The 17,637-nt window shown below is 39.4% G+C and overlaps 1 protein-coding gene across 1 annotated transcript in view; it reads left to right on the forward strand.

Annotated features, from left to right (window-relative positions):
• Positions 1-17,637, forward strand: part of ctnna2 (catenin (cadherin-associated protein), alpha 2) — a 256,736-nt gene that overhangs the window by 49,418 nt on the left and 189,681 nt on the right. The window lies entirely within an intron of this gene.

Here is a 17,637-nt window from a genome sequence, read left to right on the forward strand (position 1 = left end):
CTCACTCACTCACTCACTCACTCACTCACTCACTCACTCACTCACTCACTCACTCACTCACTCACTCACTCACTCACTCACTCACTCACTCACTCACTCACTCACTCACTCACTCACTCACTCAATCACACTACTACTCTCCATAAGCATGTTTTGCTGCTGCCATCTAGTGGTTATATATTGACGGTGAACTGTTTGTCCTTTAATATCTTTAAGGCTTGTAGCTTTTTTGCTGTTTGGACAATTATGTATGTACATTTCAGAACTGTAAGATGGGTTTGGGTGTTTGATCAAGATCTGGAGCCCAGCTATTTCTATTTTAACACCCTCTTTAAAATGTGTTGTGATTGCAAGAGTGTCTTGCAAGATAGAAAAGCAGGAGCACTCTCAGGCCACTCTTTTCTTAAGGGTGAAAAGAGTGCTCTGATTTACTTTTCCCCTTCAATCTCTGACGCTTGATGAGAGCCAAATTGTGTTTTCCTAAACATGTAGATTTGAAATACTGTAATCAGCTGAGATATTCAGAGCATCTATAAATAAATGCTGCATTTTGCCTTTAAGATACCACTCAACACAACAGCATTTCATCAGGATCCAATAATGTTTGTAATGTTTAAGACAAATAGGGCGAAGCCTGCGAGCTAGTTCAGGTAGTCAACTCGAGCACCAATGATACATTCACACATAACGCCCCTCGCCACTCTCACAACCAACCAAACACAGTCTCCTAAATCTGGCACTTTATTTAAGTTGTCAGATCTGCCTACCTCTGCCTCGCTGCTGCTGCTGCTGCTGCTGCTGCTGCTGCTGCTGCGTTCAACACACTGCTTGCTGCTGCATTCACGTTGCAGTTACTCGCCTGCCCCACCACCAGCTTCCATCCCAACTTCCACCTTTAGGCTCGGGGGTTAGCTATCGAATCATCACTCAATGTTATATGTGGAGTGATGAAGCCCGAGCCTAGACGCCAAACCTAAACTATATGCTGCTTCTAATAAACATATCAGTGAAACACATGAGTTGTCTGACTGAACTACATCCAATCCAATAATGATAGAAGGATACTTACAGTAAACCCATATTCTAAACATATGGTGTTGAATTACAGATATGTTTGAGTAGACTAAGTTTGGATGAAAGAAAGCACATGGGAGGCAATACACAAATTGTATCAATTAAAACAAATTCTCAATTGCTATCAGGTAGACATTTTTAACTGTAGGTACTTAATCTGTGCATTTCATGAGATGAATTGCAGTAAATGCTCTGATTCGCATCTGTAATTAAAGGAGAGGAGTTGATCATTTATCATCATTTCTATTTATTTTGAGATGCATCATTTAATACTCTGATAAATGAAACACTAATTAAACAATTCAAATACACACCTTATCCTACTTACTCTCAAAGTATGCAATTTATTTATAATCTTTTGTCCCACGTATAAACATATTGTTGAACCCAATCTAGTTTTAATTATAAGTCAGAGTTGTTTCTTCCTCGGATGTACGTCATAGTTCCCCCTGCTCAAAAACTACAATGCTGTTTTTTTTTCTGGTAGGATGAACCCAGTCTTTGAAATATGTGCTGTACTTAAGTGTTATTGATCACAGTATGTGAGTGACCCCTTGTGGTAATGTTTGGATACAGCAAGTAGCTTACATTTTTTTTACTTGCTGCTGCTGCTGCGAAAAAAAATTTCACGGGGTGAATCATACACTCTGACATAATACATTTAACAAGTCAAATCTATCTAGTGCTTACAGTTTAGTCACTTAATACCTAGTTTCTTTTGAACTTGCTTATTTTATTGTTATTCTGCATGAGGTCCAATTTAATCGATTGACTTTGTTTTTTATGTAAAACGCTATGACTTTTGTACAAATGCAAAAGACCTGCATAATTTGATTTAATTCGGCAGACAGGCAGCAGTTAGATAAGACAAATTGCCCTTTGCTTAGCCCTCTGTGCTTGCTGAAGCTGGTGCATGTTTAATTCCTAACTTACCACAGAGACACAGACTATGGTGGATCCTCTCAGAATAGTAATGACCTGATATGCTAGGTAATTAGCCTGAGGCACGGTTCTTACAGGGGGACTGTGATGGGCTACATGTTTTTTGAACACATACTTTTATTATTGATGTGTTTGGATGGTAAAGAGCATGCACATACAATGGAGCACAGCATGGGTATATAGTTGTGATGTAAATACACAATTGGGGCAGCTATATGCAGTTTTCCACATAACCTCAATCTCTCACATCTTCTTTTTTCATCTGCACAAACCCACAAGCACCCACTTTTGTACATCTCAGTTTGGTGTTGGATGATTGTGTTTATCTGTTTTGGGTGCTGCTTCCTGGCCTAAGTCAGCTTTGACTCTTTTAATATGACGCTGGTTTGTTTATTTTTTGTTGTATGATGGTGCTCATTTCAATGACAGGATATGGACAAGTTCTTTGCCAAACAGATGTCATCCCATATTGGTTTTGTCTCTTTGATTCTCAAGTCATATCATAATGTTTCTCAGATTAGAGCATCTTTCACACAGACGCTACAGGACATTTAGTCAAAGAAAAAATGTAGATGCTTGACTAAGCCATCATGATAATTTACATGCGTTTCAGACCTACTGAGGAATGAGTAATTCAGATCATACTGTATGAGAGCAATTCTTTTTTCGAAAATTGAAGAAAAGAACACAGAGAACCTTTCATCTGCTTTATCTCAAAGCCAAGAATGTGCAATCATCTGTAAAAACAGCACGACAACACGGACAAATCAGTAAGAATAGATCGCCCGCTATGTGAATTTCTTTCCATGTTTAATTAGAGAAAACACCCTGAGGACACTGTATGTTTTGAAGGAATATTGTGGCTCATATGCCAGTATAATACAAAATAACAAGGATTTTGAGAGCATTGCCTCAACTGCTCCTGAACATATACAGTCTGTGACACGAAAGGTCAAACAACATTTTTAAATGCAGCACACAGATGCATGTCTATAGCTGGATTGAAAGGGCAGTTTATGAATAAGACAAGGAAAGGGGATGACCTCATCTATATTCTTTATTTACTGACAAACATAATTAGTTTGGAAAGGGTCACCTAAGTACACTGAGGTACAACATCTATTAAAAGAGAAAGGGGAGGTCAGCATCAGGTTGAATTCACTTAATTTCAATGTCGCTTGGCATATAACAACCCCCTCCACCTTTAACTTTAGAGAGGTCAATGTTTTCCAATAGTTTCTACTTAAAATTCTGTGTAATTGTAAATGTTAATGTTTTTTTGTCAACATTGACTTCATGTTAATCAATTTGTTTGCAGTTTTTAAAAGACAACTGATTTGGGGTTGAACAAATTACCCGTTTCATCTAACATTGGTTTACTTTTAACATTTGTCTTGAGTCTTAAGCAGATGACCTCATCAGTCTACTGTATGTAATGAAGCATAGACTGTTATAAAGATAATAACACGTTTTAAAACCATTGAACCATGTTGAATAACATAGTGGTTCTTTTTTAAAATATATTCAAACAGAACATACTACAAATATGTTTCCATAACAGTTGTTATACTTTGTTACATGAGCAGTTAGTTAAGACATGAACTCATTTGTGTTATTAATGTAAATTACGGCATAATGCCACCGTATAATAGCCAGCGCTTATGAGTCATCATATCACCCAAATGTATTGTATTTTGACCAAGCACTCCTCTTGACTGATTTAGTTGAAATGTTGCAATAACAGTTGTCAGTGAAAGATTCAACAGTCTGGAAGTAGGTTTTAGTATTCAGGTCACAGTCTGGTTTTGGTAAAGGCGGCATAGAATTTGAGGATGGCCACCTTTTTAAATTCACTGTGCAGGAAAAGCCCTGTCATGTTAAAATGAAAGTCTTTATTTTGGGTTTCTGAGCTCAGTGGGAGGACAGATGGAGTCAGTGCCCTGTGGGTATGTGGGTAAAGACACACTGGCGCACAGCTTTTTAGGTCACAGTACACACTGTAGCAATTCTATTAGTTTTAAAGAACAAGGGTAAGAGTTATTTATTTGCTGAAGAAAATATTGCAGAAGTATAATGTATTTTAAAATGATACAAGTTGTTTTTAATACATGCAGAAAGATGTGTTTCTGAAGAGGACTCGTGTTGAGTGAGCATTGACCTGCAGGCAGGAAACAGAAAGACTGTGGCTCTTTCTCTCTCACCTTGTAACTGCCGAGTACATTTGCATATGCAAAAGTTCTCTCTTTGTACGCCTGTCATTCTACCGCTTTGAGCCTTCTTATCTTTGTACAGTCAAAGCAAGAACTACCTGATACAGTCTGTTAAAATTTTGACTCTGTTGGTCTCTCACACTTATTTGAAGTGTCACACACAAAGACATCAGGCTGTGAGCAGCAGCAAAGTAAGTACTTCTCATGGACCTTTTTCAGAAGAAATACAACGCACTATGACACAGGTAATGTAACTGAGCTTAGAAACCCTGCCAATACAAGTATGCATTACAAAGGTCTTTACTTCTATCCCTGTGCTGCTGATGCTTTCCTTAGATGAGCCAAGGAGACCAGGGAAGAAGATGGGGATGGTGTCTTTTAACGTAATTGTGATTGCATCAAAATGATCATTCTGTCCTCACCGCTTTTTCTCTCTCAACCAGCAAATTAAATGTTCCTCTTTCTGGGCAGGGATACACAATTGCATTGTGCGAATGTCACCATTTTTTGTCAGTTTGGGCTCAGCCCTGTGTTCTTTGTGTGTCACATCTGTTTTGGCTGGATCAATGCAAACATGTGGTCAAAGGTGCAGCTGTTCAAATACATAAGCCTCAGATTTGAAGCATACAGTATGTTCATAACATGACCAGCAGATGGCAGTGTTTAATTACTTTCAACACTTCTCCGTCCTGTCCCTCACTTAAGTCCCCGCCCTTTCTCTTTTCCATTTTTATCCTTTTTCCTGCAAGTCCTTAGAAACAGAGATTTTCAGTCAGACTCATTCTCAACTCAGAGCAGTCTGCATTACCATGTATGGTTTTGTACGGTTTTGTGCTATTCATGAGATGGGAGCTATCTTCTGATGCTGCGATGGTCTAAGATCCTTGAATGGAGCTTTGTCAAAAAATAATTCTGTGTTAAAGTTCGCCAGATCCAGCCTTACACATTTGACCCTTCAGCCCACATGCGTAGGATATGAATGATTTCCTTTCTTCCACATGCCTGCAAAGAGAGCACGACGCAGTTAGCACACCTCTGTTTTTCCCTTTCCCATCCAAGCCTGTTTGTGTCATCACAACTCTCACACACCTACAGCTATCCGACCTAAAAACTCAGTCAATGGTTATAGTGGATGTGAATGTATTGTAATCACACACACACACACACACACACACACACACACACACACACACACACACCACACACACACCACACACACACACACACACACACACACACACACACACACTGAAAAACCCACACACTAAAAAACACATTTCATTCACACAAAGTGCAAACTAGTAGAACACAGCTTTGAGCCTGCGGCAGAGATCCAAGTCGCACCGGATCATTTTTACCATGGTTTTTGTTTCCATCTGCTTGCCCTCTACCTCTTTCTTCTTTTTCAGGGCGTTATTTACACAGCATCTTTCTCACTCCCCCTCACCTCTCTGTCTTCTTTTCCCTCTCTCTCCTTCTGTTCCTCATTGTGTGATGTGTCTTGAACCAACAGAGGTGTTTGAAATGCTTACATGCATACGCTGAGCCAATTTGGTGGCAGTATTGTACTTCATGCAGAACTCATACTCTATATATTGCAGGGCCTGTAGTCACACTGCACAAGCATATGCCGGGCCGCTCTGCATACATTATAGGCTAACTATAACCGGATTTACTTGCTAGCTCAGGGATAGTGCGCAAGCCAGTCCTTTTGAATCTCACTTTGGCAAGCCTTGCTTCCAAGTGTAAGTCGCTTTCCAAATGCTGCATGAGTCCTCCATCTGTGCAGTGACAGTCAATTGACCATGTTTATGTTTATCGCATGATGCACTGAGAGACCCCTTGAAATACAGCTGATCTGTGAATTCCAATAAACATCTTAGACGGCAGAACAGTGAAGAGCAACTGATCTTTTTGTCTGTCCATCTTTTTTTTTGTTGTCTGCAAAATGCCTGTTTATGAAAATAGACTTCTGCTTTCGGAGTTTGTTTTCATTATTCCCTTGCCAACAAGATGGACTTCTTTCTTTGGTTCATGAGCATCATACACGATAGATGGGCTCTTCATCCTTGCGTGTGCACAGTGACTGCCCAGCGATGACCTTTTCGCCTGCTCCGTTTGTGTATGAGATGCTGCTGAGCCAACCTCTGAGAAACTGTGGCTGGAGAGCAACCCTTCTCTAATGTATGTAGATGTATTCCTAACTGAGAGATAGCTTTCTTGGTAATTGCTATATCAATCTGTGCACTTCTATCCTTGCTGTCTCATTTCAGTCTCTCTTCTTTCTCTCCCTCTTTCCCTTTTCCTCTCCTGCTCACATGCACATGCTCAGGCACATTCAGCTTTCTTCCTCCGCATTGTCTCCCCTTCCTCGATTTTTTTTCTCTCTCCTTGACTCACATTGATTCAGCGCTTGAACATGTGGGTGTTCAACACAATCTGTAGTTGCCTGTGAGAAACTAACAGAGGGGAAACAGTATATCCTGAATCTTGCACCAACTGATACTTTCTGGGGAAGGTCACAAACATGCACAGATGCACAATCATGTACTGTATAGACACGCACACACCCCAAGCATTAATAACATCATCGAACACAACACCAAGTGGCAGTGTTATTGACAAGAACCCTGTTGTGTTCAATAAAACTCCACTCCCTCTGTCATTTTCACCTTGGCTAAGCCATGTGTTAGCCCAGAGGTACACCTCTAAATTATGACATCCTCTGCCTGCTGATTGAAACACCTCCTCAGTCTCCATGGACAGATGCACCTGTCAAGAGAAATATAAATAGTAGAACTAAGCTGAAGTAATGGGACATGACCAGAGAGATAGAGAAGTATTGGTTTGTTTGTTGCTGTATGTACAGTAATTAGCCACTGCCTGTCTCGTCTTGGTTGCAATAAAGCATTGGATAGAAGCAGGAGAGTGGGGAGAGGTCCTTGGCAAATTTGACTCAGAGATCCATACTAGTTACAGTTGGTGCTTGTCAATTTGGATCCATTGTGATCAGCCTCTCCAGTTTCTTTTTCTAAAAAGCTCAGTTGCAAAGCATGTTTCTGGAATTACTCAGCTCCTCTTGTTTATCTCCAGTTATAGATTTAGTCATGTTAGATTAGACTGACTGATGTTCTGCCAAGCCACTTTAAGCAGTTTGAATTTACATGAATTGATGATCCAAACAACATGGTGAAAGTACTTTACATTTATCATAATGTATCTAATGGTTTAGTAACTCAAGTATACTCATATTTTCAAGGTTGGCTTTAATTTATCCTCGTTAGGGTGTTTTTCCTGTCTTACATGCTTATGTAGAAGGAAAACCATAATTAACTGAGAACATTCTAACCCCTCTCCACATGTATGTACCAAATTAAACAGGAAACAATAACCAACACGAGTTTGATCACTGCATCTTCCATGCTCTCTCTGCATACAATTCTTTGGATTGATTTCTGAGTAGGTGCAACAAATTACTTTTTTTGTTGTTTTTCTTTTAAAGGTGCCTTGCCTTCCAGTCAAGGTCTTCTCTGTAGGAGCCCCAACTGCCAGCTTGCCCACTCAGCTCTGTTCAATCTCATGGCTGCGGGGGCATGCTGGCTCTTGTACATACAGTCCATGATGTGCTGTATGCCAACACACACACACACACACACACACACACACACACACACACACACACACACACACACACACACACACACACACACACACACACACACACACACACACATATATATTTATATATTCATTCACCAGGCCATTTGTATTGAAATAAAGTGCACAGTTTTGCCCATAGGAGCAAAGGCTGAGGTTGTCCTCTGGTCATATCTGTTCAGTATTATACAAGTAAATGTAAAAGCAGGGAAGCAAGCCTCAGAGACATTATCTCTGCTTAAGGCCAATCTCACTGTCCTGGCCAGCCACACAGAGCTATATTATATTGCATAAAGTTTTGATTTAGATTTTCTGAAATGCAATATTTCTACAAACGGATACTCTTGCACTATCTCTGAACAATAATGCACACATTCATAAAGTCTTTTTGAGGTGGCTATTCTTCTGCAAATAGATATATCTAGCATGGGAATCCTTGTGCATTTGATATAGAACCTAACAAAAGATAGTAAATGAGCTGCTTCCCTACCTACGTTTAAATAAAAAGTAGTTTCAAATTTTTTTTCAAAATTAAAACAATAGCTTCCATTATTCCTGTTACTTTCTTTTTTACTGCATTCAGCATTGGGCATGGGAAATCCCTTTTGAGTATGCTCAGTGGTATTTTAGACATTTATTTAACAAAAGACAGTGCTTTTCTTATAGTTATAAACCTTATGCTTACAGGGTGTGTATAGTCTATTAGGGGATGGATGAGTCCTCAGGCCCCAGCAGTTTAAAAACTTGAATTCAGAGGGAGTTGATTTAAGTTACCTCCTGAAGTTCTAAGTCAGGAGATGCACAGCGAAAGTATTAAATACATAGCTTAGGGGAGCAAGAAAGGTGAACTTGATGGTTGTGTCAGATCCAGAGAAAATTGCTATTATTTTCAGTGCATTTTGGTAGAGAAATTATGTTCAATTTTGACTGGAATGATAATCAAACATTCTTGGCTTTTATTTGAACCAAGGAAAAAGCAGAAGTTGAAGCGGCTAAAGGAAATATACAGTGAAGGAAATAAGTATTTCATTCCCTGCCAATTTTGTCAGTTTGCCCACAAAGAACTGAACGGTCTATACTTGTAATGGTAGGTTTATTTTAACAGTGAGAGATAGAATATCAAAAAGAACATCCAAGGAAGCACTTTAAAACAGATTTAAATTGATTTGCGTTTAATGGTGGGAAATAAGTATTTGAACCCCTTGCAAAAGATGACTTAGTACTTGGTGGAGAAACCCTTGTTGGACAGCACAGAGGGCGGATGTTTCTTGTAGTTGGTCACCAAATGTGCGCACATCTCAGGAGGGATGTTCAAGTTCATTGGCAGACTTCAGATGGCCTGTACATGTGCCTTCTTGAGCAGGGGCACTTCAGGATTTTAATCCATCACAGCATAGTGTGTTACCAATAGTTTTCTTGGTGACTGTGGTCCCAGCTGCCTTGAGATCAATAGCAAGTCCCTCCCCTGTAGTTATTGGCTGATCCTCACCTTTCTCATGATCATTGATGCCCCAAGAGGCGAGATCTTAGATGTGGAGCCCCAGATCGAGGGCGATTGATGGTCATTGTGTGCTTCTTCCATTTTCTAATAATCAAACCAGTTGTCTTTCTCTCACCAAGCTGCTTGTTGGTGGTCTTGTCTTCTATTCCAGCCTTGTGCTGGTCTACAATCTTGTCCCTGATGTCCTTAGACATTAGTTACAACATGATCACAAGACCTGTCTCTGGTCTGGCCTTCGGTGGAGAGGTTGTAATCTGATTTATTGACTGCGGACAGGTGTCTTTTATCCAGGTAAAGAGTTGACATCAGGAGAACTTTCTTAAAGCAAAAGGACTTATTTAACTGGTCCGTGGGAGGCCACAATTCTTGTTGTTTTCTAGGGGCTCAAATACTTATTTCCCACAATTAAATGCAAATCAATTAATATATCTTCGTTAATTTACATTTCTGGATTTTCTTTTTGATATTCTGTCTCTCACTGTTCAAATAAACCTACCATTAAAAGTATAGAGTTATGATTTCTTTGTAAGTGGGCAAACTTGCAAAATCGGCAGGGTATCAAATACTTAATTCCTTCACTGTAGTTAAATTTTTTACCCCAGACCGGCAGTCATAAGAACATCTCAAGCAGCTCAGCTAGGAATCAGACAGGCAAGGGAAGCCAACCAATAGCAATAGTACATGTTTGAATAGTGCAGCACTCAGAAACTCTCTAATTTCCCCCTGTGGCTTCCAGAACGGAAGATATGCCCCATATCCCTGATCTATGTTTGGAAGAAGCACTAATGCACCAGTGAAGTTGCTAAGATGAGTATAGTTTTCTTGACAGGCCAATTTAGCAGTCATTTTCAGATAATGTAGTGTTCCGTGGCACTAAGTACATCCGCATAGAGAGATGATCCAGAGCCCAGCACTAGCAGATCATAACCGAAGCCACTTCCCCTCCTCTTGTTCTTTTTTGTTTTCCAACTGCTCAGACGCACAAAAAATAATTTCAGAGACTGAAAGTTGGTCCTGCTTATATGAATGAGTGAGCTTTTTCTAAAATGATGCTTATTAGTGTGCTTCATCAGACAAACACAACTAAAAACACAAACCTCCCTGAAGGACAAGGAGGTGCTCCCATTACCAAGACGTCAAATTCCCATTAAAATGGAGTTTTGACAATCTTAAAGTTCAACACAGTGGGTTCATGATGTTTTTGTATACATTTAAAAGGAAACTACTTAGATCATAACTTAACAAGGTTGTGATTTTTGTCTGAGGAATGCTCTCCTCATCAGCATTGCTTTCATTGTCAAGACTTGCAATGAAATTGACTGCTCTCTTTTATCCTCTTGCTTTGCCGGCTTTATGTCTTCATCTTGTTAGTTCCACATCTTTTGCCTTCATCCCATTTACAGTCCTTTAAATCTTTTACTGGTGCCTACTAAAGCATCCGCAGTTTGTTATCGACGTTGTGTGCACTTGTTCTCTCACTCTCAGCCTCAATGGCATCCAATAGCAAACATGTTTTGGCTGAAGGTTCTGAGCTTCTTCTGCATCTTTCAAAAGAGAAAGTTTTGTTTGAAAATGAGTCTGCCTTTCTTGCCAAGACCACTGGCTGCCTGTTCCCCATCCCCCATTGCCTCTCCACACCGAGGTAAAAACCCAGTTGCCTTCGTCACCAGTGGATGCTTTGTTGATAAATCCATTCTCATTTAGCAAATCAACCCAAACAAATGATTGAACATCAAACAAATGACTGTAAATCTTGAGTAAAAGACCGTGATGTAATCTGCCTGTGTGAAAACAATGTGCAGTTTTACTGATCCAATGCTTTTCATGCTTCGGAAATAAGAAAGTGAGTGATCAACATTTTATGTTTAAACCCACTGCCAGACTTTATCTTGTGTGCTGCCTTTGTAGCAGCACTTAATTCTATTAACTGCAGGTTCAGTGGGATGTGTTGGTCGTTCAGTCTGGTAGTACAAATGACATGGGTATGTTTCATGCCGAGCTGCTGCTTTAATTCCTGCTATTGCTGCTTTTTTTCTTCCCTGTTCTATCAAATTTCATTTCATCTGTAAAGAGAGCTGCCAGCTCTTTAAAGTTACTTTTAATTGTTTGTCTGTTGGCAGATGTTTAAGGAGTTATGTTATAAACAAAATCAAGTTATGTTTACATGCCTTGTTTGTATCCTTCAAGTCTAACAAACACGTTGAATGCGTTACTTTCCTCACAATATATTTGGGAATCAGACGTTTCAAGTACTTTATTGTTTCATTGAATTGTTTATCTTCCAGTTAAAATTCAAATTTGATTTAATTGTGTATAATTTGCACAGCAATTACAAAGAAGTGGTTGTTGGCATTACACATATAACATTTCCCAACAAGTTAAATGTCTATAAAGCATAAAAAGTCAAAGACAAAATGGGAATGTCCACATTAAGTGCAGGTTATAAAAGGGATACAATATAAAAATAAGCCAATAACAACATCTTCATTGGTCAGTAACTACAAATACATTCTCTAAATGTAGTGAATGCAGGTTATAAGCATAAACTCCACCTCAACAGTTCAGATGTCTCATGGCCTGTGGGATGAAGCGGTCATTGAGCCTGGTGCTGCGGACCGGATAGTGCGGTACCTTCTGCCAGGCGGCAGCAGGCAAAACATTTGTGGCTGAAGTGATTAGGCTCTTTGATAATCCTTTTTGGCTCTCTTCCTGCACTGCTGGGTGTAGAATGTTCTCCATGGATTGCAGCTCCATCCTGGTGAGGTGCAGTTTTCACCACCCCTCTAAAGAGTCTTATGGTTGAGGGCGGTTGCACTGCCACACCAGGCGGTGAAGCAGCTGGTCAGGATCTATCGGAAGTTGAAACTATAAAATGAATCAATCATGATATCCCTTTGTGTTATATCTAGCAGGGTTATTCTTCCGGTCTTTGCCACTGCCTTGCTTTTACTACAGGTCAAAACCACCAAAATATACATATAAAAGCAGAACCAAATCAAACAAATGGCATTTTTGATAGAAAGCTACATATGGTTAATTCATTATAATAACATAAATGAACAACACACAGCTAAGGATAAGAGGAAAGGTGGAAATGCTGTTGCTCAGGTATCAGTTAAATGCAGCATATGAGGGTTAGAAATGCATTAAAGATAGAGGGGCGGAGGGATGGAGGGGTTGTCACTAGTCTGTTCCATCAGTCACAGCCTTGATCATATTGTGAAGTTACTATTGAGTTTTCTGATGTGAGGAATGCAGGCCGTGTGAGTCACTTGAGTAAAGACAAAGAGCAACCAGTCAAACAAAACTCAAGGTTGTGCATGAAGGGTGTTATATAAGGAACATACAGCACTAAATACACCGAATGATCAACTTCATATAATGTTTTGCTAATTTAAGTTGGACTGTTTATCTGTCTGAGGTTTTTTTTTTTCTAGTTTGACTCTGTTGGAGAGGTTACTCTTTCCAACAAGTAACTGCTCATTCTATCTTCAATGACAAGGATGAGAACAATATTACACTGACCTATAGCCACATTGACCAATACTATAACAATACAATCCAGGTTGGAAAATATGGATTCTTCCTTTTGCTGTTCTGCTGCATATACAGTAGAAACTTCATATTTTCGTTCTGTAGAGGCAATGCTTTTGTGCAGTCCCAGAAGCCGTTGTACGGAGTGTGGATTTGGAGAGCAGCTGTTTTGGAAGAAAGGGGCGAGGCGGCTGGGTCATGGGGAGGGACAGAGGCAGTGTCTACCAGAATAATTTCTATTGAAGGGATGGCAGTTATCGTTTTGCTATACAGAATTTACAAAGCAGAACATTAAATGAGAACTGTATTCGTATTCAAATTACGACAATTCCCCATGTGCCTGCATATTTTTCAATTATAGAGGATATGTATATTTATGTCTGCTCCAAAGGAAACTGGACAGGGACGCTCAATGGTGTTGTTAGGCTGAGCAGCTCAAGTATCTGGTGTGTTATTCTGCTGACAGTCTGACGCCTGCATTGCATTATAAGGCGGTCAGATGAAGAATACGCACATAACAAATATAAATGATACATGCATAAAGTGCTCTTTGATGCATCAGCACCAATATGGCCTACTTGCATTGGGTATATTAAATAAATGGTTCCTTATTGAATCCAACAATTGTATTTATTTCAAAACACGAGCAGAAGAGGAGAGACGTGGAAGTGCAGCGGTAGCAGACGGTGATGAAAAAAGATCCTGCAAATAAGAGATTCATTACATCAGCACTGGGGAATGTCCTGTACTCGTCAAGGTTCCCACTCTCACTCCCAGCCCACCAGGACAAGTCTTGGTACTCCATATTGAGAGACCGTCCCTGTCAGCCCCAGGGCATGTTAGTAAAAACCTTGAGCCCTGACTCCTCTAACATGACTGTCAAACGCGCCTCTCTCCTCACTTCAGTTCTTTCCTGTGTTTCTCAGCAGTCCTTAAAAAGCAGTGCATCTCCTTCAGTAACAAATCCAATGGGAAAACAAACAACACATATCATAATTGGAACAGTGTGATATTTTTCATATTGCCGATCAAAATACCCCTGGAGCAATTCAGTAGATGATACTTTATTATTTGAATTTGCATATGATATGAAAAGAAATGATTTACACAGCAAAACATCATGTGATACATTATTTTGATTTGTCTATTTTGTGGGAGGGATCGTTACAACATTTTGCCTTTTATGTAGAGTGGCTTAACTATCTTATTTGGGATTCACCAACATGCTTGAATCTCAAACCAGTAATGCAGCAGTAAACATTTCTGATGTAAATGTACTCTCTGAATAGCAATTTGTAAGTCAGTAAGTTAATATTTGACAGACATAATATTTTCATGTTTTAACTTCACACTGTGGACGGGTTTGTGACTGCTGCGTTATTGTACGTTGAATTAGTTACCAGGCAGTTAGTTGGTGTAAATATTAAGTTATAACGACACTGTACAAGAGAACTGTGTGTCATTCAGTAATTCATACTTTTTTAGTAAGCACTTGCATTAACAGTTAGTGAAACCACCTCTAGAGACCTCTGTTTCTTGTACTCCAACACACATTTCAACCGCAGGCCTTACAGTGTTAGACATGCACATACATTAATCATGTTTGATGCCCTATCCCATAACTGTCCATCATTAATACATACAGTTGTGCTGTGACAGCCACACTCAATGTAAAAGCCTTTTTTGTTTACTATTACTGCATGTCTGATATCACAACAGAAGATATACGATGTCATGGCAACACCTCTGGCTACATAGACAGTGTGTGTGTATCTTAGTCTGCCCTGGTCACTATGGACATTTAGACACATTGCGCTGTTGTGGGTGGGCTTAATTTTCATTAAGAAGCAGGGGCAACAGTCCGACTCACTGATACAGAGTGGATGAGAGGATCTACTCAAGATCCTGCTGACTAATTAGTAAAGTCCTTTTCTTTCCAACCCTTTTCTCCTCAGATAGCCCCATAGGGCAATGGGAAGGACAAGAAACACACATTTAGATGTTAATTATATCTTTATATCCCTCCAATTTGTATTACTTTTTCATACATGCAGTAAACAGGGGTTAATAAATGGGGATTAGCTACTGAGCTATGATGGCAAAAATTACCCCCATCCCCAACCTCGGTGGCATATATCTTGCTTAAGTCATTTGTTTAAGTTGGAAGTAGCTCATTTGTAGTCCATAAAAAATGCGACCTCCTTGCATTTTTTCAAACATCTTCCTATATTTTTTACTTTTTGTTTCAACATCAACTCCACTGCCTCAGCCAGGAATTAACTTCCACGCTATCTCTGATCCCTGCACTCCTTTTCTGTGGCATATATATATATATATATATATATAAGCATCACCGCAGTGCAAGAACTCTGGCGTCAACATCTGCCTGTTTTGTGCACTGTGCAGCTTGAGGCAGGGGCATTATACCCCACTTCCCCTACACTCCAAGATCATGCAATCAAATCTAATGCTCCCCTTATTATTGTTTCGACAGTCACTGCCCGGAGTTAATACCAGCCAAGAGAAGCCTAGCTGATGTCACGCATGTGGACGACTGCTTCTGTATAATTTATGATTTTATGTATATGAAAGGAAATAAGGACTGCTATGGAAACAAGCAACTTTATACTTACTCAGAGGACTCTTTTGTGGGTGAGTTTGAGTTAGCATTGTGTCTGTCACACCTGATTATGACATAACAGAAAATGAAAGTATATACCATTACTTTATTTTTTTCCACTGCTTTTACTTTAGGGTGTCTGGCAGATATGACACTATCAATACTTTCATTTACTGACATTTTTGGCCCCGGCTTTACTGTGAAGGACACTTTCACAGGTATTTACAGATTGGTTCTGAGAGTGAGGGGGATATTTCTGTCTATTCCAAGATCTTATAGGTAACACATTCTCGCTAAACCTGTGCTAGAGGTCAGTCAATCGCGTCCTCTCCTCAAGGGCTGTGGCAGAATCTCAGCAGACTGATTGATGTGCAGTTGTTGTCCTTTGCTTCATTGCTTTTTATTTTGTTTGCTTTTGTTAGAAGGCAAACATAATCACTGCCACTTCCAACAATGAGTATCTCTTAGGGGCATAATACCTGGCACCGATGTCTTAGTGAATAGTTGTCTGCTGTGAGGCTTCTGTTAATTAACTTCTTTGGTACATTTCTGAGGGTTTTTTACTATAACAAACAACTTTCTATGCTTTTTATAAATAAAAACAATATAAGCTTCAACAAAATACCTGTGTCAAGTGAGAGGTGGAAAATAATACCTCACAATGATACTGCATGGACACATAACACAAATAATGTTTCATTACAAATGAAAACTGCCTATAAAACCAAGCTAAATGTAACTTTATTTAATAGGAAATAAGTGGGACCTACTGTATTGTTTATTGAAAAAATAAACTTTGGCTTCCGAAATAACATATTTGTCAGAAGCTCCTAATTTTGCCGAAGCCTACCATCATTTATCTCGTACTTAAACATAATTTCTAATGAATAATATGTTTGGCATTTGCTTTCTGTAACTTGCCAGGTATACTATCCTTATTACCTGCAGTCCCAGGTATAGTAGAGCAGATTGACTATTAGAAATATTGCACCAATCTGCCAAACACAAATGAGATTGGTATGGGAATGGCAGTTGTGCCTTTGCTGATCACTCTTCCGTATAAGTCTTCTTTTAAACAGCTGGAAACATGCTGTCAAATGACCATCTGTGGGACATGCTCCTGCTTGTTTGACAGCTTCCACCTGGAGGATCATAACAACACAGCTGATTGCTTTAGACTGGCTCATCTTTAAATATAACACTCTTACACCTGCATAACGCGTAGTGAACTCGGTAACTCTGTGACAATGTATTGGCAGCTTGAATGTCATTCTGGCTGTTCTTAAACAATACATGGATCCTTTGGTTATTAAGGAATTTATATCACAGCAAGGTTAATAGATTGACAAGGCTATTTCTGTTTCATCGGAAGCATACAGTATATGTACATGGACCATAAAGAGACATAACTAAGCTACTATTAAAACCAAGGAAGACATAAAAAAATGTGTAAAATCAATTTGATATTTATATAAGATATATTTGACATTGACCCGTCGAGAAATCAGTGTGTATGGAGGTATCTCTTTATGAATGTCAGCCACTTTCGTGATCTCCCTAGGGAGCCATAGACGGTCTTTGACAGTGGTGGTGGGATGATGGAGGTGTAAAGTGACATTTAAATGACAGCAAAGACATGCAACAGGTGAGGTCATTAAATAATCTTTATCCAGGACGATCACTGGTTGACAGCCTCATGAACATAAACCAGTGAATTCATTGGATAATAACTGAGAGACTCAGACCCAGCGTGATCAGGAAATTAGAATGGTAATTGTGTGGCCGCTTGAACTTTCACTAAAAGCGTCATTTGACATGCAGTTTGCCTACTGGTTTTAATGGCTTTATCTGCAGGGGAACCAAGAGGGATGAAAAAGAGCCTTAAGAGCAGTTTGTCATTTTGTAGTAGAGGGGAATGTTGTTTAAAAAAGAAACAGGGCTGAACATGTAATGCTTAATTCCTTGAAAAAAATAAAAATGGCTTGAATAAATACATATAGTATGTTGGTAATCCGAGGACCGTTCTGATATAAATATGTAATATATCCCAACTGACATTTTAAACTAAGTGCTTATTTTTTTCTGTCTAGTGCATTTGA

This window comes from Eleginops maclovinus, chromosome 5 (assembly GCF_036324505.1).
Source record: "Eleginops maclovinus isolate JMC-PN-2008 ecotype Puerto Natales chromosome 5, JC_Emac_rtc_rv5, whole genome shotgun sequence".
NCBI classification, from domain to species: Eukaryota; Metazoa; Chordata; class Actinopteri; order Perciformes; family Eleginopidae; genus Eleginops; species Eleginops maclovinus.